The following is a 25,580-nucleotide window of genomic DNA, read 5'->3' as shown; positions in this document are numbered from 1 at the left end:
TGAATGGGGTACCATCTCCATATATATTATTATATTTTTATAATATAGGTTAGTATTTTTTTTTTGCCTTTTCTAGGGCCACTGCCACAGCATATGGAGGTTCCCAGGCTAGGGGTTCAATCGGAGCTGTTGCCGCTGGCCTACACCACAGCCCCAGCAACACAGGATCCGAGCTGAGTCTGCGACCTACACCACAGCTCAGGCAACGCTGGATCCTTAACCCACTGAGCAAGGCCAGGGATGGAACCCGCAACCTCATGGTTCCTAGTCGGATTCGTTAACCACTGTGCCACGACGGGAACTCCTCATATATGTTACTATTAATAAGAAATTCATAGTGCTCTTTTGCTTATATTTTTTAACTTTATATGTGCTATTGAACTGTACTTGTCCTCCAACTTGCTTTTTCCTCCCCATTTTATACCCTGGGCATTTATTCTTGCTGATATATGTAAAGTTTTATCAGCTACTTTTAATTTTTCGTGAGTCCATCACAGTTTTTTACACAATGCATCCTTGATGGAACTTTAGTATATTTTTAGTTTTTCATTGCTTTGCAGTGCTGCTATGAAAATTCTTAAAGATATCTTCTTGGGCACATGGACACGGTTTCTCCACGTTTGGAATTGTGGAGTCGTAGGTTTTGAGTCGTTTTAAATTTACTACCTCTGACCCAAAACCTTCTCCAAATTGCATGCATCAACTTATATAAGAGCCCATGTTCTTGGGAGTTCCCATCGTGGCGCAGTGGTTAACGAATCCGACTAGGAACCATGAGGTTGTGGGTTTGATCCCTGCCCTTGCTCAGTGGGTTAAGGATCCGGTGTTGCCATGAGCTGTGTTGTAGGTTGCAGATGCGGCTCAGATCCCGAGTTGCTGTGGCTCTGGCGTAGGTCAGTGGCTACAGCTCCGATTCGACCCCTAGCCTGGGAACCTCCATATGCCGCAGGAGCGGCCCAAGAAATGGCAAAAAGGACAAAAAAAAAAAAAAAGCCCATGTTCTTGCCAATATAAGGTGTTGTTAGCATTGGAACATTTTTATCAATCTGATGCGTATGAAACCTCATGGTTTTAATTTTCCTATCTGTAATTATTCTTGTGATTGAAGGTTTTTTTCATGTTTTTGATCATCTGCATTCTCTCTTCCATAAATTCTCTGTGTACATATTTTTCTATTTTTCTATTGGGTTGATTTTTTTTTTTTTAAAGTTGGAATGGTAATGAAATGGCAACCTACACACAGGGAGAAAATATTTGCAAATGATGTAGCCCATCAAGGGCTTAATTTCTGAAGTATACAGGTAGCTTATACAACTCAAAAACAAAAAACAAAAAACAAAAAATCAACAACAACAAAAACCAACCAAACAAACAAAGAAGGCAACAAAAAAACCCCAAACAACCCAATCAAATAATGGGCAGAAGATCTGCACAGACATTTCTGCAAAGAAGCTGTGGTTACCAGATGGTTATCACACCCAGGAAAAGATGCTCCACACTGCTCATTTTTAGAGAAACCAGTCAAAACTACAACGAGGAGTTCCTGTTGTGGTGCAATGGTAAAGAACCTGACTAGTATCCATGAGGACACAGGTTCGATCTCCGGCCTTACTCAGTGGGCTAAAGATCTAGCATTGCTGTGGCTGTGGTGTAGGCAGGCCGCTACAGCTCTGAATGAACCCCTAGCCTGGGAACTTCCTTATAGCACAGGTGTGACCCTAAAAAGAAAAGAAAAAAAATACAATGAGGTGTCATTGACTGGTATCACACCAGGCGGAAGAGCCATCATCAAAAATCTATAAATAGTAAATGCTGGAGAGGGTGCAGAGAAATGGGAACCTTGCTTCAGTGAAGGTGGCAATGTAAGTTGGTGTCGCCTCTGTGGTTACAAAAGCATGGAAGTTCCTTAAAAAACTAAAAAGAGTATGATCCAGCAATCCCAATCCTAGGCGTATATCTGGAAAAGGCAAAAACTCTAATTTGAAAAGATGCATGTACCCCATGGTTCATAGCTGCAGTCTTCAGAGTAGCTGCGAGATGAATGCATAGAGATGGGAAGGTCTTCACAATGGGCCACTCAGCCACAAAAAAGGATGAAACATTAACCCTTTGCAGTGACAGGGATGGTCCTAGAGGTGATCATACTAAGAGAAGTAAGTGAGACCAAGACAAATATGGTATGATATCACTTATATGTGGAACCTAAAAATAATCGTGCAAATACGGGCATTTACAAAACAGAAACAGACTCACAGACATAGAAGCCAAAGGGGACGGGGGAAGGGAAGGGACCCTTAGGAGTAAGGGATTAACAGATGTACACTACGATGCATAAAATGGACAAACCACACGTATTTACTGTAGAGCACAGGGAACTACCTTCAGTATCTTATAAAAACCTGTAATGGAAAAGAATCCGAAGCCGTACACCTGAAACTAACACAATACTGTAAATCAACTATAGTTACATTTTTCTTTTTTCTTTTCTTTTCATTTCTTCTTTACTCCTATCCTAAGAAGGGAGAATCGAGGGAGGGATGTTCCATGTTCAGGTACTTCTTCTTTCTTTCTTCTTGTTCTTTCTTTCTTTCTTTCTTAGGGGCGGGGAATGGACGGAAGGCCTTCCTTCCTGGAAGTCCGGAAGGACCTTCCTTCCTTTTTTCTTTTTTCGTCTTTTCTTTCTTTCTGCTCTTTCTTTTTCTTCCTTCCTTGCGGGGATTTTTTTTTCTCCTTCTTTTTTCCTTTCTTTCTCTTTCGTTCTGTTCTTCTTCCTTCCTTCCTTCTTTTCTTTTTTCTTCTTTTTCTTTCTTTCTTTCTCTCTCTCTTTCTTTATTTCTTCCTTCCTTCCTTCCTTCTTTCCTTCTTTTCTTTTTTTCTCCTTTCTTTTTCTTTCTTTCTTTCTTTCTTTCTTTCTTTCTTCCTTCCTTCCTTCCTTCCTTCTTTCTTTCTCTCTCTCTCTCTTTCTTTCTTTCTTTCTTGCCATACCCAAGCCCGTGGAATCTCCTGGGCCAGAGATCAAACCTAGGTCACAGCAGGAACCCAAGCCACGGCAGTGGCAACAGCAAATCTTTAACCTGCTACACCACAAGGGAACTCCCATTTTGTAAAAAATTAATAAAAAATAAAATTGTCTGTAGAGTGTCTGTGTCCATTCGGGCAGCTGTAAGAGAATACAGTAGTCTAGGTGGCTTGTAAACAACGGGATTTATTTCTCATAATTCTGGAGGCTAGGAAGCCCACAGTCAAGGTGCTGGCACGTTTGGTGTCTGGGGAAAGCCTGCCTACTGGTCATGGAAAGCCATCCTCTCATGGTGTCCTTATGTGGTAGAAGGCCCGAGGGAAGTCTGGGTTCTCTTTTATAAGGCACTAACCTTGTTCACACAGGCTCCCTCCTCATGACCTAATTACCTCTCAAAGTCCCCACCTGCTACTGCCATTACCTTGGGGGTTAAGATTTTAACATATAATTTTGGGAGGACACAAATATTCAGCCTAGAGTGTGGAGTTTCTTTACATATTCTAGCTACGAAGCCACTGGGTTATACAGCCTTCCACCTTGGTTCATGGTTTCTCTTTTTACTTGTCTTTGATGCGCAGAACTTTTGCTGAGCTAATGCTCAGGCTGTCTAGCAGGGTGCTTTAAACTCTGAGCAAAGCCATTTTCTTCCCTCAGTTAGCTTTTATTTCCTAATATACAAATTGGCAGTTGCCTTTAAGACAGACCATTTTTTTGGTCTTGCTTTTCTTAATATTTAGATTATTATGAAGCCTGGTTAACAACTGTGGAAAGTATAATTTGTCTATCAGAAGGTTACTTGTAAGGATTACATGTATACATTTAATATGAACCAATAATTTTTATTAATTGTCTTATTGGCCTAAAGGACAACTGCATTTTTTGTGTGAATTAAATGCTTTATAATTTCTAGCAGTGACCACATTCATTTGATTTTTTACATGATGTAAATAATAATTTATTCATTTGTTTAGCTTATTATGAAGAATACTGAGGATTCATTAGGATTGCAAACACATTATGTACTTTGTGGTATTTTAAACTGATTCATAATTAATTAATTAATATGTGTGAATTGATAGCATTTCATATTTAATTTACATTGAATCTAGTTGCATATTTAGTCTACTTTGTTTCTTTAGCTACTGGGCTAAATATAAACAGATGCGTATGTTTCTATTATTAAGCTTCTTTGCAGAATATATTTTCAATTAAATTACTCAATCTGTGATTGTCTGATGGACTTTGCCCCGGCTCAGAAGAAAGTTTATTCATATTATAAAGAGCCAACAATAAGGTTTATCAACAAACAATTTTTTTATTATTAAAAAAGTGAAAATTATGAAACAATACAAACTGTAATATTTCAATTCATTGACAGATGTTACAGAGTTAATTTCATTTCTAAAAGTTTGCTATTGTTTTAGTAACAATAAACTTTCCTCGTTAACTCATTTTTTAAAAGTTCATTTGAAAAACAAAAATGGGGAGTTCCTGCCATGGTGCAGCGGAAATGAAACTGACAAGGAACCATGAGGTTGTGGGTTCAATCCCTGGCCTTGCTCAGTGGGTTAAGGATCCAGTGTTGCCCTGAGCTGTGGTGTAGGTCGCAGAGGAGGCTAGGATCTGGTGTTGATGTGACTGTGGTGTAGGCTGGCAGCTACAGCTCTGATTGGACCCTTAGCCTGGGAACCTCTGTAAGCCGCAGATGCAGCCCTAAAAAGACAAAAAAAAAAAAAAGAAAAAGAAAAAAGAAAAAGAAAAGTGTTTCAAAGTCCATTTGCATTTGAAAGTCTTCTATTAAGATTTTCCTGGGCACCAGGGCAGGGAAAGAGACCGCATCTGCATGTAGGTTTTATCTCTCTATACACTTGAAGCTTTCTGGGAAAGTTTTCAGTTCAAAATGGATTTCTTGAATATCCTTAAAGTATACAAACTAATAACGGTGTTTCAAATAAAGTGTAAGTTATTTAAAGAATTTATGCTTTCTTTTGGTTTGGGCAAATATTTGTGTGTGTGTGTCTTTTTAAGGCTGCACCTGCAGCGTATGGAAGTTCCCAGGCTGGGGGTGGACTACACCTCAGCCGTAACAACTCGGGATCTAAGCTGTGTCTGCATCCTACAGCACAGTTCACGGTAACACCAGATCCTTAACCCACTGAGCGAGGCCAGGGATCAAACCCGCTTCCTTGTGGATACTAGTCAGGTTTGTTACCACTGAGCCACGATGGGAACTCCAGGCTTGGGCAAATTTTTTTTTTTACTGAAGAACATATGGGAAGAAAGATGGATTTTTAGATACACAGCCTATCTGCTATGAATGTGCGCTTTGGTGGATGTGATGTGGTGAAGGTGATGGGAAAGTTCAGACACGAAGATAACAAAAGATGGAGCAGGTCAGGAGAGACAGACAGAAAATAAACAGGTTGGCCTGAAGTTGGACACAGGTATGAGGTGTGGCAGGAAATGGTAGGTTCCACTCTTAGAAATTCCATCTGGGTGGTTTCCTATGTGTCTGCAATAAAACTCTTGCACAATAAATGAAGAAAAGTATATAAAAGTTTAAATTTTATTGGGTGTCAAGCTCTTAAAGAAAAGCTGCTCCCCAAGCATTCGAGGATGACTGGGTTTGACTGAAAGGACCCCATGCTGAAAGGGTGGGCATCCCGCTGTTGCCATGGTGGACGGTGAGCAGCTGAAGCAGAAATGTACCTGCTTCGCCACGGAAGGAAAGGTTACACTAGACCCTAAACATAAATTCCACACTGTGAGAATTGCTATCTACCGGAAACAGCAATGATAGAAGGTAGGCAAACAAATGGCAATCAATGCTCACAGAAGCCCCCTTGTCAGTGCTTGTTGCTAACAGATGCATTTAGGTAAATGCTGTTACCTCAAGAAGTGTTATCTTCTGGGGATCCTTATCATAATTTTATTTTAAATCCGAACAGCTGTTGTTTAACTACCACAGACCACAATTTATCTACAGCTTGGGGCCATAAAGTTAGCTTTAATGCACTCTGCTTCTTCCCCCACCCCCCTGCATTTGATTTAATTTCCATGCATCTGACACTCACAGGCTATATACTATTTGCATATTTCAATATGTACTTTTGCAGAGCCCATAAGTACTCAGGTGCTAAAAGTGCAAGAATCATTAAAAAAGGAAGTTCCCAGTGACACATGATGAAAGACAGGAAGAGGGTTCACTTCCACGTAAAATATTTTGAACATAATAATAGCTCCTTGAGGACAACGAAGCAGGTTTTTCTAGGGTGGTTGGTTTATGGTGACTGCAGGAAAAAAAAAAAAAAAAGGATTTTTTTTGGCAGTGAAACACAGCACGCTTTTCTGCATTGAGCCCTAGGGTTTACCATACAGTGTCGAAGAGAGAACTTCAGCTTTATTTAAGAAATCAACAAATGCGACCACTTCCATAACCCAAATTCTTTCTAAAATAAATATTCATGTTTTTTCATTCATGAAATTATAAAACATGAGGTTGCCGTTTCAAAAAAAAGGTAACTCTGGGGGTAGATAGGAAGAGAATGCAGTCATCCTTGGGGAAACTTTGAAAAAAGCTCCCCCGTGGGTTATGGTACCATGTTTAGCAAAGGTGCCCGGAAGACAGGCCATGAGCAAACCTAGGGCTTCCGCTGCTGCTGGATGGAAAATCAATTTCGGTCAGGGTTGGCTGGATCCAAGACTCCTTTTTTTTTTTTTTCCTTTTTTTTTGGTTTTAACTATAGCATCTGAAACCTTCCAAGGTTGAGGGCAGAGGACTCAAAACACTTTTTGTTTTCTCTTTCCTTTAGCCTTGTTGGCAGACTCCTGCAAGTGTGGAGAACCTCAGCTTCCATCTCTCCTCCCTCCGTTGAGGTACCAGCAATATGTTAAGAGGGCTGCTTGGCTTTCAGAGCTATTCAGGGAGACCTTTTAGGCTCCAGCCCTTGTTGAATCCTTGCTTGTCAGAATCAGGTTTCATATCTCACTTCAAGGATCACGTCTCACTTCCTTAAGGATCTTTAAGTAACAGAAGGAGGCGGCCGCCGTGGCTCAGGGATTCTAGGGCTTCCTAATTTGATGCTTCGTTTTCTGGCAGCAAACAGTTGTTTCCAAAATGGTGATTACACAGGTGCCCTAGCACTTATCCGTAAAATCAGCAAATGCAAGAAGTATATATACCCTCACTGGTGAGATGAGCAATAAGAAAAAGAGAGTCACACACCTGTCGTAGAGGTGTAGCTGGAAAGCGGAATCACAGCAGACGTTTCCTTTCTAAGCAATTGTTGCTCATGGAAATGCAAATAGTCCAATTAGGACCCAGGAAGTGGTGAGAAGGGAGAAGGGTTTGCGGGGCCTAATCTGGGAGTGTGATTTTGGGGGCTGCAGATGACGTCAGTATTATAAAGTCAGACCTCTGGGCATACTTTTACCTTTGAGGTTTCTTTGTGTGTACTTCCAATAGACCCCAGAGTGGGAAATCACTGGAAAGGGGACTAGTTTTGTTTTTGTTTTTATAGCCACACTTGTGGCATACGGAAGTTCCTGGGCAAGGGGTGGAACTGGAGCTGCAGCTACCAGCCTACACAACAGCCATAGCAATGCCAGATCCAAGCTGCATCTACAAGCTATGCTGCTGTTTGCAGTAACTCCAGATCCTTAACCCACAGAGCTAGGCCAGGGATCAAACCTGCATCCTTGTGGAAACTGAGCCAAAGTGGGAACTCCAGGACTAGATTTTTTTTTTTTAATAATGATTTTTATGTTTTCCATTATAGCTGGTTTACGGTGGTCTGTCAATTTTTTACTGTACAGCAAGGAGACCCAGTCACACATACATGTATTTACATTCTTTTTTCTCACATTATCCTCCATCACGCGCCATCACCAGTGACTAGTTCCCAGTGTTATCTGGCGGGATATCATAGATATTTTTTTTCTCTCTCTCTCTCTCTTTTTTTTGTCTTTTTTGCTATTTCTTGGACCGCTCCCGAGGCATATGGAGGTTCCGAGGCTAGGGGTCGAATCGGAGCTGTAGCCACCGGCCTGCGCCAGAGCCACAGCAACGCGGGATCCGAGCTGCATCTGCAACCTACACCACAGCTCACGGCAACGCTGGATCCTTAACCCACTGAGCAAGGGCAGGGACCGAACCCGCAACCTCATGGTTCCTAGTCGGATTCGCTAACCACTGCGCCACGACAGGAACTCCCAGGATATCATAGATATTTTTAAGGAGAGTTGCGTGGTACCTCGTGTTTCGTGAGAAACTGACCCTGTGAAAATTCTAAGCTGATTTACAAATCAAAGAGAGTGAGATAAGTGACAGTAATCACTGCCTAGCACTTCCTCAGCAACCCTCATTTGAAAGTTTCAAAGAGTCTGACAAACCTTAATTAAGGAAGCCTCAGGGATGCCGCAGTGGGACAGAGAAGGGGGTAATTTCAGCACTTGTGGATGGAATGCAAGAGCGCCTTCCTCTCCTCCGCTCGCTTCTAAATGGCTCTTAGGTACTTGGTACAGAAAGGCAGAGGACAAAACGAAAGCCCACCTGTCATGACTCTAACGGAAGGTGAGCTGCTCCCTTGGGAGTGAAGGATTTGACCATGGACCTTTTATTTTTTTATTATTTTTTTTTTGTCTCTTTGCCATTTCTTGGGCCGCTCCCATGGCATATGGAGGTTCCCAGGTTAGGGGTCGAATCGGAGCTGTAGCCACCAGCCTACACCAGAGCCACAGCAACGCGGGATGCGAGCCGCGTCTGCAACCTACACCACAGCTCACGGCAACGCTGGATCGTTAACCCACTGAGCAAGGGCAGGGACCGAACCCGCAACCCCATGGTTCCTAGTCGGATTCATTAACCACTGCGCCACGACGGGAATTCCGACCATGGACCTTTCTAAGGCCCAGGAAGGTCAGCGATGCACGATGCTATGCTGAACAGATGGAACCCAGCACAGCCGCAAGTGGCATGGTCCTCAGCAGGAGACTGACCTTCAGGCTAGAAGTTAGGTGGCAGCAAGGAACCTGGCCGCTGAGTCTCCCACGCTGGATGGCTTCCTGCTGGGCTCTGCATAGCCTCCTTCAGACATCTCCCAACTGACTGTGGATCCAGCCTGCCTTGACTATCTCAAGCCATCCCACACTGGATCATAGCTTCTAGGATTATGGCTGGAGGATGCTTATCTCATTGATGCTGAACTGAGATGAATCATCTTTCTCAGTCTATCTTGGTTCATTGACAATTTTTTTTTTCAAATGAACGCTTTAAAAAACTTACTTAAAAATAGATAATATATTGCCTTTCTAATTTTTCAATAAGGTAGGGAAGTCAGAAAGCATTTTCTCTCAGGAGGCAAATATTTATGTGGGATAAAGAAATCTGTTTCTACTCTTTTTTATTTATTTTTTTATTATATTTTACAGCCACACCTGTGGCATTTGGAAGAAGGTGGCAGAAGACATGAGATTCTTGGGTCAGAAACAAACTAGTCACAACAATAGTAGTAGCCAGAAAATTTGCTCTCGTTCTCTGAACCCCAATTCTTACAGGGCTGCATGAAGTGGGCTGGGTGACACCTGCACATGCAGTAAATTGAATTATAGAAGAAGAACTCCGAATTTAGGGAATGAATCTTGTATAATAAGCAGTAAGCCTGCCTGCCCTTTGTCCTGGAAGGAGACATTATACTGGACCGTAAGCAAGCCTGCCGCTTGCTCCAAAGGAGGACTCCATCCTTACCTTCCAAGGCTATTCACTGTACAAACATCCTGGAACAAAAGTAGTCAAGTACAGAAGCCAGAGAGAGGATGCGGATTCGATCCCTGGTCTCCCTTAGTGGGTAAGGGGTCCAGCCTTGCGGCACGCTTCGGTGTAGGTCATAGAGGCAGCTCAGATCCAATCTTGCTGTGGTGGTGGCATAGGCTCCAGTTGCAGCTCTGATTTGACCTTGAGCCGAGGACCTTCCATAGGCCACAGGTGTGGTCCTACAAAAAAGGAGAGCGAGAAAGAAAAAGAAACTTCTTAAATCAGGATTGGTAAAAACAGGGTTGTTTCCGTATCTTCAAGGTCTGAAAAATTCGATGACCTATTACAGTTCATTCAGATCGGCAGAGGTCATTTGTAAAGGCTGATCAGTTACCATCTAAGGTGTAGGTCTTAATTTTTTGAACTCAGTGACAACGTCAATGACATATACGCACATACACTTTTCTTACTTAAGGGAAGTTATGTTGTACGTTTTTATATAATTTTGGATGTGGTTGGGCGAGGGTAATAGGAAAGAAAAATAGATTCTCCTCTGAGGAGCTGGCATGGTTCAGATTTGATCTATACACGATTCCTTTAAGATTTATCCTCCTTCTAAAGAGTCCGTATTCGCCAAGAAGCACTGCAATCATTCTTGTTCCCGCTGTAAGCTTTGAGATTTTGCTTCAGAGTCACCGTTTCATGGTGCTTGCTTTCCATTCAAAGAATCCAAATTTATAATCAAGGTAGCTGTCATTCGATGACTTTCACCCAGGGATGCTTGGATTCGCCTACCAGAGAAAGGGGACGGAGTGGGAGAGAGACAGAGACACAGACAGACTTTAGAACACCTTTCTTCTCCTTCCATGTTTTAGAAGCTGACAAGATAACCTTATTAAGAGGAAGAAGGAAGCACCCACTGATGACCTGTCCTTTAGAGGCTCAGTTCTTTCATCTTCCATAAAACCCCATTTATTGTTATTCTCATTTTACACATTAGGAAACTAAGTCTCAGGGACATTTAAAAACTGGCTCCAGATGGAAGGTTATAAGGATAACTACCCATCCACCAATATTAACCACAATAGCATGAATGCCTTTCTGCCTTGGTTTCATGAAATTGTGCGTTTTCTTTGGACAAGCGTAGGCTGCAAGAAACGCATCACCCCATTAGCTTCACCAATGGCGACCTTGTTGTTTTCCACGTGTTGTAGGGTGGATTTGATCTGTATTTCTTCAGCTCTGGACTCGGCGATGCTAATGCCTGGATATGGCCGCGTCCAGCCTCTCACGGATGTGACTGATCAGGACACGCCAAGGTCAGAGATGAAGGGGTTGTCTCAGGCATATGAATGAACAGACAGGAAGGCAGGAAGGAAAAAGTCACAGGACATCTCTGTCTACAATATCCCTTCATAAAAAATGCTACTTTAAATTTTCTCAAGCATATAAGCTTTATCCTAAGACCAATATGCCGAGGTATTAACAGAAATTGCCAAGGTGTGAAATTGCTGAAGAAGAAAATTTTGCTCCGGAAAACGTTGTCATTATACCATTCCAAGGCAAATAAAATCTCACAGCAGAAGACAGCTGGTGAAGGCAATGAAAAGCAGGAGAAGGGAAATATTATCACATTTTGATTTGAGAAAATTAATTGTGCAGCTCTTGAGACTAAAGAGTAGGAATACCTGCAGTGTCCTACTGTTCTTTCTTGATTCTGTTGGGTGAATATATTTTCTAGGTAAGCTGGCCCTGTGACGTAGTTATTTGTTTGTATACAATTTTAATTTTAAATTCTAATAATTTTGTATTAGAGACACCTTTCGAAATGTTATTGTCATTACAGTTTTTCGATTGTTTCTCTTATGTTTTTCGGAAGTGTTATCTTTACATGATAAATGCAGTGGTTAGTACTTCCAGAACAAGTTTATTTATTTATTTTTATTTTTTGTCTTTTTGCCTTTTCTAGGGCCACTCCCACGGCATAGAGAGGTTCCCAGGCTAGGGGTCCAATCGGAGCTGTAGCTGCCGGCCTACGCCAGAGCCACAGCAACGCAGGATCCGAGCTGCGTCCGCAACCTACACCACAGCTCACGGCAACGCCGGATCGTAAACCCACTGAGCAAGGGCAGGGATCGAACCCGCAACCTCATGGTTCCTAGTCGGATTTGTTAACCACTGCGCCATGACGGGAGCTCCCCCCAGAACAAGTTTAAATCGTGGTAAATGATAAGGACATTCTTGTCTTATTTCTTTCTTTAACGCGACAGCTTCTGGTGCTTAATAGAGAGTTTTAAAATTTCATATCCTTGGATTTTGCTTTGTTTGGTTTTAAGTTCTCATGTGTAATGGCTTCCTCTCTTTGCTGTTATTGCTTCTTCTTAATTCTTTCATCGTGTGCTGTTTTTCTCTGTTTCCTATAATAGTTTAATACATTTAAATTTTTGCTTTAGCAATTATTTTAATAATATCATATAAGATACTTATCTTCTATTCCTTAAGAGAGTATCTGTCAACTCTCTTCTGGGAACAACTGAAGTTTAAAAATTCTTAGAATAAAAAGGGAATATATTCAGGGTGTACCTCATGATGCCTTGATGTACGTATGCAAAGTGAAGTGATGACGACATTCCAGGTAATTTGCATTCATCTCACACAGTTATCATTTTTTGGCTTTGTTTCACTTTACCTTTTATTTTAATTTTTTTCCTACTGTACAGCATGGTGACCCAGTTACACATACATGTATACATTCTTTTTTCTCACATTATCTTGCTCCATCATAAGTGACTAGACAGAGTTCCTAGTGCTACACAGCAGAGTTGTCATTTTTTTTATTTTTGGTGCATAATGAGTGCGTCTGAAATCTACTCTCTAATGCATTGGGAGATGGTGTTTGCCATTTATTTAAATAAATCGTTTAGAGTTGTAGTAAAGTCTGTTTGCTTATTGATTTATTTATTTGTTTTACTTTAGGGCTGCACCTGCGGCATATGGAGGTTCCCAGGCTAGGGGTGCAATTGGAGCGACAGCTGCCGGCCTCCCCCACAGCCACAGCAAGGCAGGATCCGAGCTGCGTCTGCGACCTACCCCACAGCTCACGGCAACGCCAGATCCTTAGCCCACTGAGCGAGGCCAGGGATCGAACCCACAACCTCATGGTTCCTAGTCGGATTCGTTTTCGCTGCGCCAAGACAGGAACTCTCAAAAGCACAAGTTCGGACTTGTGCCTTTCATTCCCTGTGTACCACTTCCAGAAACCCCTGCTTTAGACCTTTGGGATGATAATATGTGAGACACGGAACAAACTCTAGCCCAGTGACTGAGTAAAAGCATCAAGCCAGCTTCGGGCTGCTTCTCGGACCCTGCACCCAGCTTTCTCACTTCTAGTCCATATGTTCAACCCAGGAGGTGGTGTGTGTAAGCTCAGATTGTCTGCGTTTTTACCCTAGTTCTGCCACTTACTACTGTGGGACCCTAGGAAAATTCACCTCACCTTCCTAAAGATTTTTTCTTTCTTTCTTTTTTCTTTTTCTTTTGTTTTTTACAGCCACACCTGTGGCCTATGGAAGTTCCCGGGGGTCAAATCGGAGCTGAAGCCGAAGGCCTACGCCACAGGCACAGCCACATGGGATCTGAGCCACATCTGCAACCTACACTGCAGCTTGTGGCAACACCAGATCCTTAACCCACTGAGCCAGGTCAGGGATTGAACCCTCATCCTCACTCTGTCAGGTTCTTAACCGACTGAGCCACAACGGGAGCTCCCCTTCCTAAATCCTATTTCCCTAATCTCTAAATGATTTATAGAGACTTATCGAGAACTAATCTTGATAATATTGTGAGGCCGATGAAATAAACTCATTTCTGCCAGGTATTGAATGCAGTACTTGCCAGATGGCAAGCCCTTAATAAACACCGACTATGGAAAACATGCATTTTTTGAATACCTATTAATCGCCTGATACTGTGCTAGGTTATGAGGATACTAATGGCAGTGACATTTGGTTCCCTTTCTCAGGAAACTGAGTGAAAGAGTGATGACTAGTTGGATAACATCGTTGATTACAAACCTTGTCATGTTCTTTTATTTTTATTTATTTATTTGCTTTTTAGGGCTGCGTCTGCAGCATAGGGAAGTTCCCAGTCGAGGGGTCCAATCGGAGCTACAGCTGCCAGCCTACACCCCAGCCACAGCCACATCAGATCAGAGCCACGTCTGCAACCTATACAACAGCGAATGGTAACACCAGATTCTTAACCCACTGAGCGAGGCCAGGGATCGAACCCGCAACCTCCTGGTTCCTAGTCAGATTTGTTTCTGCTGCAGCACGATGGGAACTCCATTGTCATGGGCTTTAGGTCCTTATCAGCTCACCTATGAAGTATCATTCCCAAATTCCTCATTTCCTGTGTGGTATTCCAATTCCTCTAAAACTAGATGCCTTTTTCTCTCCCTAATTCCTTCCCGAGGCCAGCCAAATGAAAACTGTCTCTCTATCTGACCGCACCTCTGGATTCCTTTTAGCTTATCCTCATAACGTGTCTATATATCCTACAAAATTGTGTGGATGAAGCTTTTGGAGGGAAAGGAAACATGGAATAAACCAGTTAGTGAGCGAGCATGAAGAAAACTACTGCCACCGTTACCTCATTTTGGCTTCTGCTTGGCCAGAGTGAGGAGTTCAACTTCCACGACCCACTCCCTTTGGCTACAATTCCTGCTCCAAACCTACATCCCAGAGGAGTCTCTGGTCTGGGGGGTGGGGTCCTCGGATAACTTGTGTTCCTGCTTCTCTCCAGATCGACCCACGTATGAAGATTAGTCAGAGAAGGGGAGGAGAGAGACAAGGCCAGTGAGAAGGCTGGTGAGAGGCAGGCAGAGATAAGATGCCCTTGTGGGGAGGTAGATAGAGGAAGGTTATCCACTGCAGCTTTTATCAAGAATCGTGCCGAGAGATGGGCGTGAGAGCGCAAGAGAGCTGCTTTGGCATAAATAACAAAACCACCAGGCACATCCCTTCCCTATAGACCTGTGCAATCTGCCTGGCAGATACGCCGCCGTAGAAAATAAAACTCTTTGGAACACCGCCCCGCCCAAACCCCAAAGGCAAACAATGGCCTCCTTCTGTTTGAGCCGCAGAGTAAAACTATTCAGACCAAACAAATAAAGAAACAACAAACAAAACCAAGAACCCCAATTATGCCTCCTTCGGTTAGGCAGGCAGAGCTGAGAGCTTCAAGCAGGAAACAGGAGAGAGCTGGTGAGTTTCTAGAAGCTTCTGGCCAAAGCAGGGAGATAGGTAGCGGTGGCTCATCGCACTGGTATTAATCTGGGAGGCCCTTGGTGGTGTCAAACAGATTTCATTAGCGTTTTCCCCTTATTAAATATGAAAATCCTGTCAAAGGTGCGTGTCACGGGGCTATAAAATTACCCTTCTTATCTTCTGTACATTTATCAGTTGATAAATGGAAAGACACCGCTGCCAAAATAACGGGATGAATAATTTATAAATGACTGATGCATCTTGTATGTTGTTTCAGGCACAAAACAGTGGGACATCAATAATCAAAAGAAAGTGGATTAATTCAGCGGTATTTTGCCGTTGATATTTTTATCGAAACGCTGCAGTCCAGGTTTCTGAGACCAGAGAAATTCCTTTCTGTCGTGTTAGTCCTGCCGGGAAAGGAGGACAACCCAGAGGTTCCTCTCTGATAATAAGCGCCCTTAATGTTGATGGAATGAGATCTGATCGACTCACTGCCTCTCCCTTCCTGGATCTGCCCAGAAGATTTAGACCCAAAATGTAAACACACACACACACACCACACACACACACACAAACCTTAATTTAAAAAGACGCTGTGCATCAACTCTGAATTTTAACCTTGCCTAGAGGTCATTTTATTTATATACAGACAGTGCTATCTTTGAAACGTTAGTCTCTTTTAGCCAAGTTTTCTTCAAGGCCTTGACAGTTCTATGACCCTGGGACCTTGGTGGCCCTCAAAGGCCCTTTAATGTGCTGGGAGAGACACAGGACAGAGAGGAACTTAATTCTATTGAATTGAATCTATAGAATTCTATTCTACAGAATCCTCAGGGTTTAGGTACCAACCAACCCCCAACCAGAAAGGAGACCCAGAAGCCTTGCTCCCCTGCCGTCATGAGCTCCACCCAAAGTCTTCCTGAAAAAGGCAAAAAGGAAAAAAAAAAAAAAAAAAAAAAAAGGAAGAAGAAGAAGAAAGTGCAGCCAGAGGAAAATTCTGCCCAGAAAACTTTCTTGGATTTGGAATTCTCAACTTGGATCTAATTTCCCCTGAAGGTTAAATAGCCACTTATTTTAGGATATAGATGAACAGGGGAAAAGGGCCAGACAATTAATATCATGATTTATTCTGACACGACTCTTGAAGGGGGGCCACTTTGTGATTTAAAAAAAAAAAATTCCGCCCTGTGGCTTTCCCCACCAGGCCCAGGGATCTGCTTTTTCCAGCCCATTGTCAGAACGGCCTTGCCCCAGGCCCCCAAGCCCCACTGCCTGTTAATAAGAGCTGCTTGCTCGGAACTGGACTTCCATCCCACGACGGTAATTGGGCTGGCTCTCCCGGCCGCGCTCCTGCTCGGCTGGGTCTGTGCGGTGCTGGAGAGACCCCAGCCCTCCCGAAGGCTCCCCAGGCACCCCAGTATCAGCAGCTCCAGGGTTAGCGAACCGCTGTGACTGAATGGCATTTGGGAGGCTCTGCAGGCAAGGGATGAAAAGTGAGGGCCTGCCTCCCAGGGGCCCGGAGCTGGGCTGTAGAATGGGCCTGGCCCCTGGAACTTCACAGGCAGGGCAGCAGAAGGCGAGGGCTCTCTCGGGTGGGCCTTTATCACCTGGAGCAGAATGTGCCGAGAGGGTTGATAATGAAGTACTTGCCTAATTCAGTGTGATCCAGCTGGCGGAGCCAGAGGGGCTGCCTACCGAGGGAGGCCGAGGACGGGCAGAAGAGCTCACTGCTGGCCATTCTCCCTTGGCACCTGGGAAGCCGAAAACAAAGGCGTGCAGAGATCAAACAGCAGAGAGGTATCAATAATAAAGAAGGCGGGCAGCCGGGGAGAGAGGAGGGAGGGCAGGGGTGGGGCCCGCACGCCTTTCCAAGAAAGTTCTGTTTTTCTCATTTCATCTCCAAATGAATCACTTTCCACTCTGGGCCTCCACATTCGAAATCGAACCAGCCTTTTCGGTAACAGACACCAGGGTTTTTTTGGTTTTCTTTTGCTTTGTAAATTTGCCAGTGAATTCTGGCAAAGCAGCAAGGGACAGGTTCATGTCTACCCACACAGAAACCCGCAAAGGAAGGGCTGCCGGTGGAGCTGGACCTGTGTGCTTTTGTCCAACGGCCTTGTGCCTAGAAAGCTAAAGTGGCAAGAGGACCTCTTTCCCTTGGGCTGTGTAGAAGCCACCTGCCTTATAATGTTCTCATCCTTCCCTACCTGCTCATGGCCTGCCCTAAGTTCCGCCTCTCTGCGCCATCTCCTGCAATAAATGATGGATCTTGCATGTGCAAATATGCTTAAATATTTTGAGGACCATCTGCTTACAAATCCAATAAATAAAACCCTGGGACGACTGCCTTTACCACTCTGTGGACTGCAATTATCTTTTAAAAATAGACACGGTGTTGATCCCGAGTTCCAGGCACAAATCCTGCCAGTCCTGTGGGGATGCCGTCTCTCACACTCAGAAGAAAAGGGGCGCCCTAGACAGCCAGAAACAGATGTGGCAGATGAGCTTTGGCGGGAAAAGAAAGTAGGTGAGAGAAAGAGGAAGTCGTTCTGCCCACCGTGAGCTTGATTTACAGGCCAATCAAGTCAGAGGTTTAGGCATAACGAGCAGGAGCAGAGCGAAAGTTTCTGCTAATGGTTAGTCTTCCCCTGAAACCTTGAAACTAACAAGGTCTGGTTTTAGGAAATACCATGAGGTCTGAGGTCAGCTTCTGAATGGATCTGCTCTCTCTTTTCTTACCCTGTGCTGTCTTCATTTCCTTTTTCTTTAGGACTCCTCTTGCTGTCTTTCCTTTGCCCTCAGCAGAAACTCTCCTTTAATCTTACTAAGATGTAAATGACTACCAGTGCTTAAAGAATGAATCCGCTCTTGCCCCTGGGCTATTGGTGGTACAAGAATCAAATTTTTAAACACAGAAGGATGACGCTGTGGGTTTTGAAGCATTGAACTTTAGGGCAGAGATAGTTTGCGTGTGTGCCTGAAGACCCTTTGTTTTCCCCCAAACATCCCACAGGGTTGGCAGAAGCCTGCTCCATCCACATGTTAGGACCAATTCATGTGCCATCATCCTTGAAATTCAGTGTGATGCCCATATTTTATGGTACTGACCACAGATTAATTCTATTGACCATTTTTGACCTCCCCATTTTGCTGTGAGAAAAAGTAGCAGGAAAAAAAATATTCACTTTGATTTTTAAAACTTTAGAGTATCACATAAGCCTATAATATATTTTTTATTTTATTTTATTTTATTTTATTTTAATTTTTTTAGGGCTGTCCCTGTGGCAAGTGGAGGTTCCCAGGCTAGGGGTCAAATGGGAGCTAGAGCTGCCAGCCTACACCTCAGCCAGAGCAACGCCAGATCTGAGCTGCACCTGCAACCTACACCACAGCTCATAGCAACACTAGACCCTTAACCCACTGAGTGAGGCCAGGGATCGCACTCGCATGCTCATGGATACTAGTTGGATTCAGTACCACTGAGCCACAATGGGAACTCCATATATATATATATTTTAAATCAGGGTTTCAAGACATTTTTTTGGTTAAAAAGAATAGAGCCCTATTCAAGCTGGATCGAGCTTTGTAAGGAAGGAGCCACTGTAAGGAAATGGCTCGTGGTGGGAGGGCGAGTTGGGCTGAGAAAGCGGAGCATCGGGGCGACAGGGTTCATCACCTAGTACTTTGTTATTAAAGTGACTCAGCTACGCTTCATATGTCTGTTCACCCAGAGTTTCTGCTTCCTTCTAATTTGGCTCTCGCCAGCCTCTCCAGCTCACTGCCCTTATTTCCAATCCTGGGGAAGGAATTGGATTGACCCAGTTCATCATGAGCCTGCAGGACACAGGTTTGGGACAGCCTATGGCATGGGTCCCCCCCTGGGTCAGGTGCTCATTCTTCATCCACTTAACACTGGTGGGTAAGGTTACATGTGACAGAATACAGACCAGCCCTGGCCTTAGGTGGGAGGTATCCTTTAGGATATGAAGTGGCAGGAATCCTGACAACCATTCCTCCAAGTACAAATGCACATTGCATTCTGCATTTATTCCTGTAAGCTATATATTTTCTGTTATTCTGTGCTGGGCTTTGTGATTTATTCTTCATTTTGCTTTCCTCAATTGAATTATTACATAATTAAAAATTGGCTCTATACTACTCTCGGGTAAAAGTCTTCCGTTTTGATGTTTCTTTTTTGTTTGTTTTTGTTTTTATTTTTTTTAAATCTCCCCAGTACATTATTTTCTTTTTCTACTGTACAGCATGGCCACCCAGTCACATATACCTGTATACATTCTTTTTTCTCCCATCCTCATGCTCCATCCCGAGTGACTAGACATAGCTCCCAGTGCTACACAGCAGGATCTCATTGACCATCCATTCCAAAGGCAATAGTCTGCATCTATTAACCCCAAGCTCCCCATCCATCCCACTCCCTCCCCTTTGCCCTTGGCATCCACAAGTCTATTCTCCAAGTCTATAATTTTTGTTTCTGTGGAAAGGTTCATTTGTGTGGTATATCAGATTCCAGATATAAGTGATATCATATGGTATTTGTCTTTCTCTTTCTGACTTACTTCACTCAGGATGAGAGTCTCTAGTTCCATCCATGTTGCTGCAAATGGCACCATTTGGTTCTTTTTTATGGCAGAGTAGTATTCTATTGTGTATATATACACCACATCTTCCTAATCCAATCATCTGTCGATGGACATTTGGGTTGTTTCCATGTCTTGGCTATTGTGAACAGTGCTGCAGTGAACATTCAGGTGCATGTGTCTTTTTTAAGGAAAGTTTTGTCCGGATCGATGCCCAAGAGTGGGATTGCTGGGTCCTATGGAAAAGTTCTATGTAACGTGATGTTTCTTACGCCACTCAAGTACATTCAGGAAGATGATTCATCTGGCGGTAACCTTAAAGGTTTAATGGAACTTGTGAGCAAGATGTATCACCCATTCTTTATATATACTTCTGTGTAATCTATTTCATTATTATATACTTCAAGTCACCAAATCACAGTTGGCTCATATTTGTCATGAACTAGCTTAGATAAGAGTCTAGGTTCTAAATGTAGCCCTTACCTATGGACAAAGTTAGATCCGGTGAGATAAAATACTTTGTGGGGTAGTTTCCACGGGTTCGCGTCAAACCAGCTTTTCTGACGGTCACATCAAAGCAGCAGTTGGCAGCCTTGAAGGATATGCTTTGAACAAGTACCTATTATAGTCCCTTGTGGCAATTCCAGAATTTTTACTCTTTGTTCTACCACCTCTTTAAGAACATGAGTCCGAGGAGTATCAATTTAGGAAACTGGCCTTGGGCCCATCGGCCCCGAGAGTTCAGACACCACTTGGTGGGAACAAAGGGTAAAGTGTGGGATGTGGAGCATCTGCGTGACACAGAAATGAAGGCGGCGGCCCACGAGGCTCGGTCTCCAGGTCTCACATCCAGTCACGGATATATGAACCAGGAAGCCACACGGGGTAATGAGGTGGCCCGAGGCCTGGAGAGACTGCGGCGACAGGGCAGCTGGACCGTGAGAGTCGGAAGTTAGAGGGCCAGTGGATCTGGGAAGTTTGTCAGTGATGACGGGACGCAAGGCACCTTATGGGTCAGTGGAAAATGAACTCAGATGAGGAATCAAAAGCAAGAGCCAAGGTTGGCTAGCACAGATGCTCAGGAGAAAGGGAGGATAAGAGCTCAGGAATTTTCAGGGGAGCCCTATTCCCGCGGTGTCTGCAAGACTGGGTGGGGTCGGGGAGGGGGGGGGCGATGAGAAAGTTTAGACATAGACGAGGGGAGCATGTTCAGAGTTAGCTTGATGAGAACAACTGTGTGTGTGTGTGTGTGTGTGTGTGTGTCTGCGTGTGTGCATAGATGTAGGTGTGGGAAAGGCTATTGAAGGTATTCTTGCTACAAAGACATAAAAGAATGTACGTATTGGTCTAGAGAGTCCTGGAAGTGGCAGATAAATCCTTACTCTTCAGTCACTTTTGTTTTAGAAACTTCCTCTTCAGTAAGAAGAAATAGTGATGACTGGAGTTGATATCCAAGGTGGGAACTGTCTATTAAAATTAACCCATGGAGTTCCCGTCGTGGCGCAGTGGTTAACGAATCCGACTAGGAACCATGAGGTGGCGGGTTCGGTCCCTGCCCTTGCTCAGTGGGTTAACGATCCGGCGTTGCCGTGAGCTGTGGTGTAGTTTGCAGACGTGGCTCGGATCCTGCGTTGCTGTGGCTCTGGCGTAGGCTGGTGGCTACAGCTCCGATTGGACCCCTAGCCTGGGAACCTCCATATGCCGCGGGAGCGGCCCAAGAAATAGCAGCAGCAACAACAACAAAAAGACAAAAGACAAAAGACAAAAAAATAAATAAATAAAATAAAATAAAATAAAATAAAATAAAATAAAATAAAATAAAATAAAATAAAATTAACCCAGGCCGGGTCTAAGAGTTTAGCAACATCTAGTATTAGAATGGAAATATAGCTGTCACCTTCATGGATCAGCAGGTTAAGAACCTGATATGGTGTCCATGAGGATGCGGGTTCGATCCCTGTCCTCCCTCAGTGGGTTAGGGATCTGGCATTGCTGCCAGCTGCAGTGTAGGTCACAGATGTGGCTCGGATCCAGTGTGACTGTGGCTGTGGCATAGGTCAAAGCTGCAGCTCTGATTCAACCCCTGGCCCAGGAACTTCCATATGCCACAGGTGGGGCTGTTAAAAAAACATAGGAAATATATACATGGCTAGTTACAACTCCGAGGATTTTGACATTACCATACGGCATATATTTGTTGTGTCTGTATGTCCTCACTCATTATTGCAGTGAATACATTCCACCATACGCCAAACCCAAGGACCAGAGCAGGACAAAGATGTCATCATGGGAAGAACTCAGGAATATTTGTATCTGTTGGGATCCTGGTAGGAAACATGTACGGAGCACACAAGGGGGTAACTGAAGTGTGTAATAAAGGGACTGGCTGTCTAGGGGAGTGTGGTGTAGCTTTACGGGAGGAAGAAGACTAGCACAGAGGAAGCCAATACCACACCCGGTCTAAAGGGGGCGATGAAGAGGAGGGTGTTACTGGAACCTGGTGAGAGCAGGAGGTTTGGAAGGGGGCTGCCTGTAGTCAGGGGAAAGCACTGCTGTCAAAATTGCCGCTTTAGGGGAAGAAATTGGGAGCATAGCCAACCTCTCTCTCCTTCCTTCCAAAATCCTGCTGGTGCCTCCCACTGACCAGAAGCCAGAGGCCAAGGGAGCTCAGATGCCATGGTCTGTGGAGGTGAGCCACGGGGGTACAGAGAAGGGCAAACAAGAGGGACGCGTGGATCTGGAGGGAGAAATGGAGACTTACAGCCACAAGATCCTTGTTTGGTTGAACTTGTGGAAAAGCGAGCTCCATGTAGGCAAATCTATCCAGTACATTCCTAAACTAATCAACCCAACAAAGCGAAGTTGCTCTTCACGGAGAAATTACACTTATAGCGTCAGAAAGGAGCCAGGCCTGGTTATTTCATACAAAAAGATCTGAGACCCTCGGACGAATTGTTTTGCAATTATTCAGTAAGGCAGTGGAACTCTTCAGAGATGAAAACAAGGTGAGCAACAGTAGTTTCTCCTGTTGGTCAGTAAGGTCAGTGTTATTTCAAGTCACCAGGATTCTTCCACACGGTTGCCCCTGGTAGTGCATATTCAAAAGATTTGCCTTCAACACATCTTGCAAGTGCATTTACTATTTGCCATGGAGAAATGCTTTTAGTCTTTTCTGTGCTGCGATGGGACGAGAGGACAGGTCCTGCCCTGAGCTGGCATCGTATGCCAGTCTTTTCATGGTACCACTTCCCTGACCAGTTGTTTTTGAATATCTGCACATTTTGTGGTTATCCTAGAGTTGATGCTTGAGTATTAGGATAATGACAATTCATAATAGTCACTATTATGACAATTGGTAATCAGAGAGGCACTATTTGAAACAGCTAATTTAATCTATAGCCTATAGCATACGCTTAAGTACATTTAAAAAATAAGTATATGTCTTCATGACATTTTAACCCTAAGTAAAATATGCTACCTAGAACACATGTGTTAATGTCATTCCTTTAAGTGGGCAACACACTTTTATTGAACATTTACTCTATGCCACGAAGTTCTGAGACAAGGGAGTTCCCATTGTGGCTCAGCAGTAATAAACCTGACTAGGATCCATGAGGACGTGGGTTTGATCCCTGGCCTCACTCAGTGGGTTAAGGATCCGGTGTTGTCACAAGGTGTGGTGTAGGTCACAGATGTGGCTGGGATCCTGTGTTGCTGTGGCTGTGGTGTAGGCCGGCAGCTGCAGCTCCAATTTGACCCCTAGCCTGGGAACCTCCATGTGCCATGGGTGTGGTCTTAAAAAGCCAAAAAAAAAAAAAAGAAAGAAAAAGTTCTGAGAAAGGCGACATAGGAGTGTCTCAAAGGATCTCCTACTGACAGAGAAAGCAAACCTAGGGCTTGCAAACACAGTCGGTGAGCAGTTTTGTAAACTCTTCCAAAAAGCAGTCTCTGGTGAAAAAAACAGATTCCATGTTTGCTTAACTCAATTATAAACCTTTGGTAGATCTCGTTTTGAGGTTGCGCTTTGTAAGGTTTAATGAATGGCAAATGGTAATTATAAATTTACTGTGTTTGATGATAACAGCAATAGTAATAGCAGCGATAAAAAAGAATCCTCATCGGTATTTGTGACAGTGCAGTAACAGTGTTTGCTGGGCCAGTAAGTGTGGTCCAGTAGCAGAAGGATTAGCAGGCTTATCAGTCCTCTCCTCACCAGTGCTGCACCCAGGCTGGAGCCACACCCTGCAAAAGACAGGAATACTGTTTGGGGGACACTGGGAAAGCAGGAGCCAGGATTGCCCTGTTTCCCAGTGTGGTCCAAAGATCCAGCCTAATATAAACTTGGATTTCACACAATCATATATGTAGTTCTAAATAAACAAAAGATGCAAGAAGAATTGCAAAGCTTCAATAATAAAAAATAAGTGTATACACCATCTTTCAAAACTTTTTTTTAATAATTATGCTGAGTGAAAGAAATTAGATTTTATTTTATTTTATTTTTGGCCATGCCCACGGCATCTGGAAGGTCTCAGGCTAGGGATCGAACTCATGCTATAGCAGCAACCTGAGCCCCTGCAGTGACAACACCAGATCCTTAACCTACTGCGCCACAAGAGAACTCCCCCCAAAACCTTTTGTCATACGCTGTCTGTCCCCAGCCAGTCAGTAGGATGCAAAACTTACAGTATTTTAAATTTTTTTGGCCACACCCACAGAATGTGGAAGTTCCCGGCCAGGGATCAAACCTATGCCACAGCAGAGACCTGAGCTGCTGCAGTGACAATGCCGGATCTTTAATCTGGGTGCCACAAGGGAATGCCCGCAAAACTTATTTTCAACAAGTCTTTTGCTCGTTGGACATTTGTGCTGAAAACAAGTTAGAAGTTAGGGCGAGCAGAAAAGTTCTCTTAAAAGGGTATTAACCCGTATCAATAAAATTCCTATCTCACATTATTTTATTCTCTGTACTCTTCATCCTGGGCAGGGGAGGGGGTGGGTTATAAGCATAAGTGAACAAAAAACCACAATTAATAAATCTCAGTGAAAATCAAACTCAGCCTATGGTTTCGAACCGAGGTCAATTCCCAGTTTAGGCTCCATAGTTTTATGACTTTGGGCAAATCCTTTACTGCAGAACATGAGAAAATATTTTGTTGGATTATAAAGATGCCAAGGCATTGAAAAAGAGTAAGTGATTTCCCTTTACTTCTTACCTCCTCACTAAGCCTCTAAGTTGAAACCGCATAATAATTAAAAAAAAAAAATAGGGCCATCTCGATATGGTTCCTCATTGACTTGTTACTAAATTGGAGGCTGGTACAATTTCAGGCGCCCAAGTCACAAAGGCCTGTGATCTGGGGGCTCCCAACGGCCAACCTGACTACAGAATAGCCCCACGGAAGCCCTTGGAGGAATGTCTCTCTTGGACCCAGGGCAGACAACTCCTGGGATTATCTCCTTTCTGGGGCTGTTAAGAAGATTAATTAACGCTTATGAGGATATAAGCATCTGGGATGAAAGGAACGGGGGAAGAATAATGACACTTCAGAGTACCATGGCACCTTTCATCTGAGGATCTCAAAGCACTTCACAAGTGTGCATTAATTAAGCCAAGGTAATTGCAAGGAATAATGACAATAACAATCACAATTACAACTCTCCTCCACGTTACCCTCAAGAACCCGATCTGAAATCAATTCCCGACACTGTTTCTGCCAGGGCGCTGGGCAGCCTCTCGCTGTCCTGGGTGGGCAGCAGGAATGGCCGGTGCCCTGTCCTCCCTCTGCTCACTTGTGGCTTCCTCACCAGCAGGGCCAGTGGCCTCTGCTCTCACCAAGGAACGAATGTGGGTTGCACGGAAAGGGATTTCGCATCAGGAACTAGTATCTGCATGAGTGGTGACCTTGGGGAACATAGGAATACACCATTGAAAGGAATGC

Source organism: Phacochoerus africanus, chromosome 9 (assembly GCF_016906955.1).
Source record: "Phacochoerus africanus isolate WHEZ1 chromosome 9, ROS_Pafr_v1, whole genome shotgun sequence".
NCBI classification, from domain to species: Eukaryota; Metazoa; Chordata; class Mammalia; order Artiodactyla; family Suidae; genus Phacochoerus; species Phacochoerus africanus.
Note: the sequence above shows the minus strand (reverse complement) of the source record.